Here is an 8,879-nt window from a genome sequence, read left to right as displayed (position 1 = left end):
AGTGGTCTGTGTTCTCTTGAGACCATCCCCATCCCTGACGCCCTGGGCACCTCATGTGTGGTCTCATTTGCCCTCAAAGCAAGGAAGCACATGACAACTGTCCCCATTCCCAGGTCCGGGCCTGAACATATAGTAGATTCTCAATAAACACCTGCCCAACCCACCCTCCTCCTTCCCTTTTCTGCCTCCCACCTTCTCCCTCAGAAGCCCTTGTAGTAGTGATGATGAGGATGAAAACAGCTAATGTTTATTGAGGGCTTACTATATATATTGTCTTTGTTTTTAAAAAATTTTTAGAAGATTTTATCTATTTATTTGAGTGAGAGAGAGCATGAGAGCAGGGTGAGGGGCAAAGGGAGAAACAGACTTCCACTGAACAGAGAGCCCGATGAAGGGCTCGATCTCAGAACCCTGGTATCAAGACCCGAGTCAAAAGCAGACGCTTAACCAACTGAGCCACCCCAGATGCCTCCATATATTGTCTTTAAATATACTGTGTCATTTAAATTTGACCTCACCCCATGAAATAGGTATTAATATTATCCCCATTTTACAGATAAAGAAACTGAGGAATGGAAAGGTTGTCCAAGCTCACACAACCAAAGAGTAAAGGTATCAGGCAGAACCGGCTAAGGAATCTGTGAGACCCAGTTCAAAATGAACATCAGGGCCCTTGTTCAAAAATGTAATCATTTCAGGGGCACCTGGGTGGCTCAATCAGTTAAGCATCTGTCTTCGGCTCAGGTCATGATCCCTGGGTCCTGAGATTGAGCCGATTGATCCCTGGCTCCCTGCTGAGTGGAGACCCTGCTTCTCCTTCTCCCTCTTCCACTGCCCCCTACCATGTTCTCTTTCAAATAAAAAAAAAAATGTGTTTTTTTAATGTAATCCTTTCAAGAGGATAAGAGCAGATCATTAAAGCAAGTGCAGGACCCCAGTGTGACAACACAGATCTGTGCCCATGAGGCTGGCCCTGGTACTGGAATTTGAACCCAGAGCTCTGACTCCAGAGCCCACAAGACTCTGTGCTTGGAGGAAGAGTAATCACTGTGATTTACTAAGTACCCACTACGTGCGTTATGCAAAAATCTTTAAAGAACCCTTGCAACAACCCTGAGGCAACAATGAGGCATTGCTAACCTAATTTTAAGGATGAGGAAACCAAGCTTTAGGGAAGTTGAGTTGCTCACCCCACGCACCCCAGAAGGTAAGGATGTGAACACAGGACCAATTCCAGAGCCTGTGCTCTCCTATCCTACAGCCTTTCTGTCTAAGGATCACAAAGGCAGGAGCTAAAAACGGGGCTGAGCCTGACTCAGGCAATCTCTTAGGATCTCTGCCCAAGGGGCCCGTTGCTGGGCAATGAGCTACTACTTTGCACAAGGCAGGAAGGAGTCCCAGGTCTGCAGATACTTCTGGTGATGTTTCTGCTTCCATGGAGATCAATGCAGGTAAGCACTCCTATCCTCGAGTGGGGAATAGGACTGGGGACATAGGAGGAACCCTCCCTCCATTCACCGTGCGTCTTCCCAAAGCTTCTTCTCCCCTCTCGGCTCCAAATTCTAGGCTGAGCTAGCTCCGAGCCCTGGGATGGGGGTTGGGGGGTCCTATCTGTTCTCTTCACTCTTCTCTTTCCCAATGCAGCTATTAGCACCCTCAGCCCCCTGGCCACCTGGAATGGGGCCGGCGCCATTTGGAGCCATGTGTCACCCTGCCAAGACCCTGGCTGGGGCTGACCCACAGGGGCTCTGAGCCTACCTACCTGCCCTCTGTGGCTATGGGCCGGGACTGGCCCAGGGCCTGCTGGGGCAGGGAGTTTGGCCGAGCAGGGTTGGCCAGCAAGGTCGATGAGGTTGAAGACGGTTCCTGGAAATCCTTCTCACCATCATGTAAGTCATGAGGGGCCTTCCGGGGGTGAGGGGTGAGATGGGGGGCCCAAGTGGGATTCAAGACCAAGGTTCCTGCGTTATGTCTGAGCAAGGTTTATATTTCTTTTATCTGTTTCTCACTTCACAATTCCCAGCTAGAGGGAAACTTTCCTCCAGCTCTGTCTTTATCTATATTCTAGAAGCAGAGTATCATGGGGCCCGTGGAGTCAAGCTACCTTAGTTTCTTAGGCTGGCTCTGCCACTTAGCAGCTGTGTTATCTTGGATAAGTCACTTGAGCTCTCTGGACACCCATGTCCTCATCTACAAAAGGACACTGATAACAGTACCTGTCTCACAGGGTTTTATGAAGTGTAGTGAGTTCATAAATGTGATGTACTTAGCTCACAGTACAGGATGCAGAGTAAGCAGTAAATGTGAGTGGTATTTTTTTAAATTACTGCTCTAATTCAGTGCTGTCCAGCTGATATAGAAGTCACACATATAATTTTTTACCAGCTTTGAGATAAAATTCAGATTCACCAATTTAAAGTATACAATCCAATGTACTATAGTATATTCAGAGTTGTACAAACATTACCACTATCTAACTTTAGAAGATTTTCATCACCCCAGAAAGAAACCCATTAGCAGTACCTTCCCCTTCCCCTCCCCCTCCCCCTAGCCACTGGCAAACATGAAACTACTTTCTGTCTCAATGGATCGGCCTGTTCCAGATGTTTCATATAAATGGAGTCACACACCATATGGCCCTTTATGGCTGGCTTCTTTTCCTTGGCATAACATTTTCTAGGTTCATCCATGTTGTAACATAGATCAGTATTTCATTCCTTTTTTTTTTTTTTAAAGATTTTATTTATTTGACAGAGAGACAGCATCAGCGGGGGGAGCAGCAGGCAGAGGGAGAAGCAGACCTTCTGTTGAGCAGGGAGCCTGGTGTGGGGCTCGGGACCCTGAGATCATGACCTGAGCCAAAGGCAGCTGCCCAACCGATTGAGCCACCTAGGCACCCCCAGTACTTCGTTCCTTTTTATGGCCGATTAATCTCCTGCTGTATGAAAATACTGCCTTTTGTCTTTTTTTTTCATCAGTTGATGGACATTTGTTTTGCTTTTTGGCTATTGCAAATAATGTTGATATAAGCATGCATGTGTAAGTTTTTGTGTGGACATACATGTTTTCATTTCTCTTTGGTATATACCTAGAAGCAGAATTGCTGGATTGTATAGTAGCTCCATGTTTAGTATTTTGAGGAACTGCCAAACTGTACTCTGACGTGGTCACAATTCATATATGCAATTTAAATATTTCTAGTAGCCATGTTAAAAAGCGGGTCACCTGGGTGGCTCAGTTGGTTAAGTGTCTGACTCTGAATCTCAGCTCAGGTCTTGATCTCAGGGTTTTGAGTTCAAGCCCGGTGTTGGGCTCCATGCTGGGTATGAGGGTGGAGCCTACTTAAAAAAAAAAAAAAAGTAGGGCGCCTGGGTGGCTCAGTGGGTTAAGCCACTGCCTTCGGCTCAGGTCATGATCTCAGGGTCCTGGGATCGAGTCCTGCATCGGGCTCTGCTCAGCAGGGAGCCTGCTTCCTCCTCTCTCTCTCTCTGCCTGCCTCTCTGCCTACTTATGATCTCTCTCTGTCAAATAAATAAATAAAAAATCTTTTAAAAAAAAGTAAAAAGCAATAGGTGAAGTTTAATTTTCATACTATATTTTATTTAGCCCAATTTATCAAATTATCCAGCCTGTAATCAATATAAAAAGTTATTAATGGAATATTTTAGTCTTTTTTGGTACTCAGCTTCAAAATCTCCTGTGTATTTTACACTTTTGGAACCTCTCCGTTCAGACTAGCTGCCGTTTGGGTGCTCACTAGCCACATGTGGCCAGTGGCTGCTATTATTGGACAGCATGGTCCTCAATGGTTGTATTAGAGACTTACAATTCTGCCTGGATTCTGTGCTACTTGGCGGCTGGACGTTGCGTGCCTGTAGAGACTGGTGTGCACCAGATGCTGGGTAGGTGTTGCCTGAATGAGTAGATGAATGAATGGATCCAGTTTCCCCCAACAGCTGCTGATGGCAACACAGCTACTCCCAGGAAAATCAGCCCCTGTCAGATCCAGTGTGGGAGCTCGTGGGCCCACTTCAGAGCTTGGACCAGAAGGTACAGCAGGTAGCGGGGGAGGGCCAGTGGCAGAGGATGCCTGACTGGACCTCTAAGCCACCCAGCCCTGCTGAAGGAGGGTTCCATGGTCCCCAGGGCTGTATTTGGGGCAGCAGTGTGTCTGGGCAGGAGCAGGGGGACTGAATATGGATGTGCTCTGCCCCTGCGTGTGGCTGCAGAGGGAGCAGGACAGTCGGGATATTGTATGTGGCATCTGCATGGACAAGGTATGGGACAAGCCAGAGGCTGAGCGGATGCTTGGCATCCTGCCCAACTGTAGCCACGCCCACTGCCTGGGCTGCCTGCGCAGGTGGAGGAAGAGCCAGTAGAACTTCCCGCTGGATGTCATCAAGTCAGTTTCAGGAGGAGTCTGGAGGCAGGGAGGGAGGGAACCCCTCAGAGAGGTCTGGGTTCGTGACTACTTTCCACCCCTTACCACCCGTATAGGGCTTGTCCCCAGTGCCGGGTCCATTCCAGCTACGTCATACCCCACAAATTCTGGGTGATCAAGGCGGCTGAGAAGGAGCAGCTCATCAGGAACTTCAAGGCTCAGACCAGATGAGCCTGTCAGGAGGACCATAACCGCTTAGGGGAGTGGGGAAGGCAGCCCCTGGTTCACTCCTGCTCAGCCTTGGTTCCCAGCCTGGGATCCCCCAAATCCTAGAAGTTCAGAGTGATGGAGATGGCAGACAAGGATGTGAGCTCTTTCCGCTATTTCGGAAATTGGCTGAGATGGCAGCAGCAGATCAAGTCCAAGTGTCTCTTCCAGCCTGGCTCAAGGTCAATGCTGGCCAACTCTGGTTTTCTCAGCAAAATGAGAAGCCCTGCTTGGCTCTTACTTCTGATTTTTTTTGTTGTCGTTCTTTGTTTTTTAAGCAAGATGGTAGATTGATATGAATACATGTTGTTGCATAGATGATTTTTGAAAACAAAGGGTCTCTGAGAAGACCAAAAGGTCAGCCCTGGGAGCAAGGGAAAAGGTGGGTAAGTTTTCATCCATTGGGGAAGGCAGGCATACATCCATATCTGGAATTAGGTACAATTAAAGCTTCTTAATGCCGTCTTCCCAAAGGGTTACTTATGCATGACATATGCAAAGTATATTTGGATAAAGGGTGGGATAAAAAAGATCTTGTCTCTACCTGTGAGACATACGACATCCTTGAGAAGGCACCTGGATTTTGTCTGTGGATTATAACAGCTAGATCAACAAAATGACTGAGACAAAACTCTTGGGTGAATCTCATAGAGGATGAAATATTTGAGGTGGGTGTTGGAAGAGGAGTAGGGGCCCCTCAGGAGGAGAGAAATGAGAGCACTCCAGGCAGAGACAGGCCAAAATGTGTGACTACTGGCATCTGGGGTACCAGTCAGGAGTTGCCAGAAGGGAGCACCCAGGCCCGGGGGTGCTAGAAGAGGTATGGCTTAATATGTAGAACAGACTTTGCACATTATCAGCTCCATGAAGTAGGGTGTCTTACAATCCTTGTGCTGCAGAAGAAGAAATTGAGGCATGTCTTTTTGACTTCAGTGAGAAAGTGGGGCTGGAACCCAGGCGTTCTGACTCCTAGTGCATCCTGGGAGGAAGGGGGTCGGGGGGGATATGGACTTAAAAGGAAAAAGGGCTAGACCTGGGTGGCCAACTGGCTGTGAGGTGGAGAAGGAAGATTTAAAATGATGAATATTGGGTGCCTGGGTGGCTCAGTGGGTTAAGCGTCTGCCTTCGGCTCAGGTCATGATCTCAGGGTCCTGGGATCGAGCCCCACATTGGGTTACCTGCTTAGTGGGGAGTCTGCTTCTCTCCTTCCCTTTACCCCTCCACCCTTCTTGTTCACGCTCTCCCTCTCTCTCAAATAAATCTTAAAAAAAAAAAAAGTGAATATTTTCAGCATAGGTGGCCACAGAATGGCACTATCACCTGAGCGCAGAGAGAGAGGAACAGATGGGGAATTTGGACAGGTTGAGAGTGGGGTTTTTGTAGGCTGTCCAGATGGAAGGGGTCCTGTCTGACGCTAGGTTTGGGTAAATAGGAGGAGGAAGAAGAGAAATGCAGGCAGGGAGGTCCTGCATTCACCCTGGGGCTGCAAAAAGTGGGTAAGACTCAAAGGTGTAGAGCAGGGAGTGTTCATGCAGAGAAAAGGCTATTAACAGGCCCTCTAGCCTTTTCTTTCTCCCTCCCATCCATCCTTCTCAGCAAGAAGGAAGCTGGTCCTACATAAGCCGATCACTGGTGGCCCACAAACTTCTGTATTTGACGTTTCGCTCCTTTGGTGGTATTATTGAAACTTCGTTCAAAGAAGGAAAAGAGATTCCCAGGGTCACTGCTGCCCCCAAATAGACCTTGGGGGACTTGTGAGAAAGGCATCCCTTAAGACATTTTACTGCCATCTGCTGGAAAATAGTTGTAATAAATGTAGTAAAATCTATACCCTGACACCAGTGTTGGCTGACTAAGAGTGGTAGAGTGGTACCCTTATTGTATTGTACAACCTACCCAACCTTACATGTTAGCTTTTTTTTTTTTCCTGGGGCAACAGGGCTTGAAGGCAACAGTCATCTCTCCTTCTGTCCTCTCCTAGCCAGATCCGGTGCCGATTCTTCATGCAAGGGAATAGCCACTGCCCCTTCAAGTCTGATTGCATTTATCTGCATCAGCTCCCGGATGAAGCCCTGACCTCTGATCCTCCCTGGACTGAGAGTATGCAGCTGATCTCGGGAGTGAGGTGGTAACTGCAGGGATATGGGACAGGGAGGCTGCTGGTCATGTTTATAATAAATGTCTGCGATAAATGTAAAAGCCATGCATCATGTCCATAATGATAAAGGCACCTGCTGGGATGCAGCATCTTTGTACTATGTACAACCTGCCTGATCTTACATGTCAGCCTTGACTCCCTTGTTCCTGGGGCAATGGGGTTGAAACTGATGAGTTTTTCACTGATTTCTTTCTCTATTCCCAGGTGCTGGGCCCAGCAGTGTTCCCAGGGGGCACTGAGCAGGAAGACGAAGTGTTATTCGAGCAGGAAGACGAAGTGTTATTCATGGACTGTGCCTTGGCCATGGCCTTCTGGGGTTCAGAACTCTTACTGGATTCCAATGATTCCTACCTCGGGATTCTGTAACCAGGATCAACATGTGGGGTATGGGGCTGAGGGGCAGGGATTGCTAGGTGGTAGGTCTTTTCCCTTTCAGGGCTTGGTGGGGGCTGAAAGGAGCAAACCCTCCGTGCCCATGGAGCACAGCATCAACACAGCTGGGGAGCAAGGGAAGAGGTGGAGGGCTCTTGCAAAGACAAAGGGTTCACTCTCTTGCCAGGGACTTGGTTTTTAACTTTGCTCTTTTGTAAGATTCTGAAAGAAAACCAATAAAATGAATCTAAGCCATCATTGCTGGTATCTAAAGAGTGCTCATAGCCCAGATGCCCTCCCCCGAACCAAGGGTTGTTTCCGCCTTCATTCTGTTGCAGTATCACCTGTCACTTGACCTTGGCAAAGCTTCACTTTATGCTCCTAAGAGTAGGAGGGTGGAGAGGGCAAATAACATTTTAGTATTAGCAAAATAGTAATGACATCATGGGTCTCAGGAAAGGGACTCCAGGGTTCTTGAACCACTCTTAGAGCTTTCCTTCCTATTCTCCTTCCCATTGGCTAGAATGCCGACCTTAGTGGGCATAAGCCAGAGCCACCATCATGTTGTAAAGCTGAGAATGGAGAACTGGCAAGGCATTGAAGTTTATTTAGCATTCCTGACCCTACCCACTACTTGTCAGGGTCTGTCCCCCAGACCCCCAAACAGCTGGTCATTTGAAGACCAAAGACCTTTTCTTTTTTATTTATTTTTATTATTTTTTTAAAGATTTTTAAAAAATTTGATCACAAGTATTTAAAGATCACAAGTAGGCAGAGAGGCAGGCAGAGAGAGAGAGGAGGAAGCAGGCTCCCTGCGGAGCAGAGAGCCTGATGTGGGCCTCGATCCCAGAACCCTGGGATCATGACCTGAGCCAAAAGCAGAGGCTTTAACCCACTGAGCCACCCAGGCACCCCTCCAAAGACCTTTTCTATGAAGTTAGAACAGCCAACCTGAGATAGAGGTGTTGGCAAAAAACTTTTTTCCTGCTCTTTAAGCCTTTGCAAAGCAGTCACTCTCTTGGAAATACTCCTTAGTCTTTCTCAACACCTCCCTGAAATTGTTTTTGGGGAAAAAAATGGCTTCAGTGGAAATCAGATCCAGCTCAAAATATTCCTATGGCTTACCCTACCGTTCAGGGGCCCCTGGCTGGCTCAGTCCCTAAACCATGTAACTCTTGATCTTATGGTCATGAGTTCAAATCCCATGTTGGGTATAGAATGATTTCTTAAAAACAAGTATGGCTTACCATACTACTTAGAGTGAAAAACAAAGTCCTCCTTATGACCTCAAGTCCTCACAAGATGTAGCCCTGTTACCTTTCTGATCTCTTCTCTGATTACACGCCAGCAAGTACATTCTGCTCCAGCCACACTATGTCTTGGGGCCTTTGCATGTGCTGTCCCCTCCGCCTGAAATGGCCTTTCCACAGATCTCTATCTGAATTGCTCCTTTATCTTCTTCAGGTTCATCTTGCCTGACTACCTACTTAAAATTACCTCACCCTATCTCCCTTCCCAGCTATATTCATCTTGAAAGCGCTAATCACAATCATTCTATTATTTCCTTGTCTCTCCTCTCTAGAGTGTCAGTGACAATGTGGAGGGTCTTTGCTTTGTTCCCTGAATCCCCAGTCCTAGGTGCTCAGTCAAGGTTTATTGAATGAATGGATGTGTGTGGCTGCAGAAACTGAGAGAACGGTA

The sequence above is a fragment of the Neovison vison genome, chromosome 1 (genome assembly GCF_020171115.1).
Source record: "Neovison vison isolate M4711 chromosome 1, ASM_NN_V1, whole genome shotgun sequence".
Taxonomy (NCBI): domain Eukaryota; kingdom Metazoa; phylum Chordata; class Mammalia; order Carnivora; family Mustelidae; genus Neogale; species Neogale vison.
Note: the sequence above shows the minus strand (reverse complement) of the source record.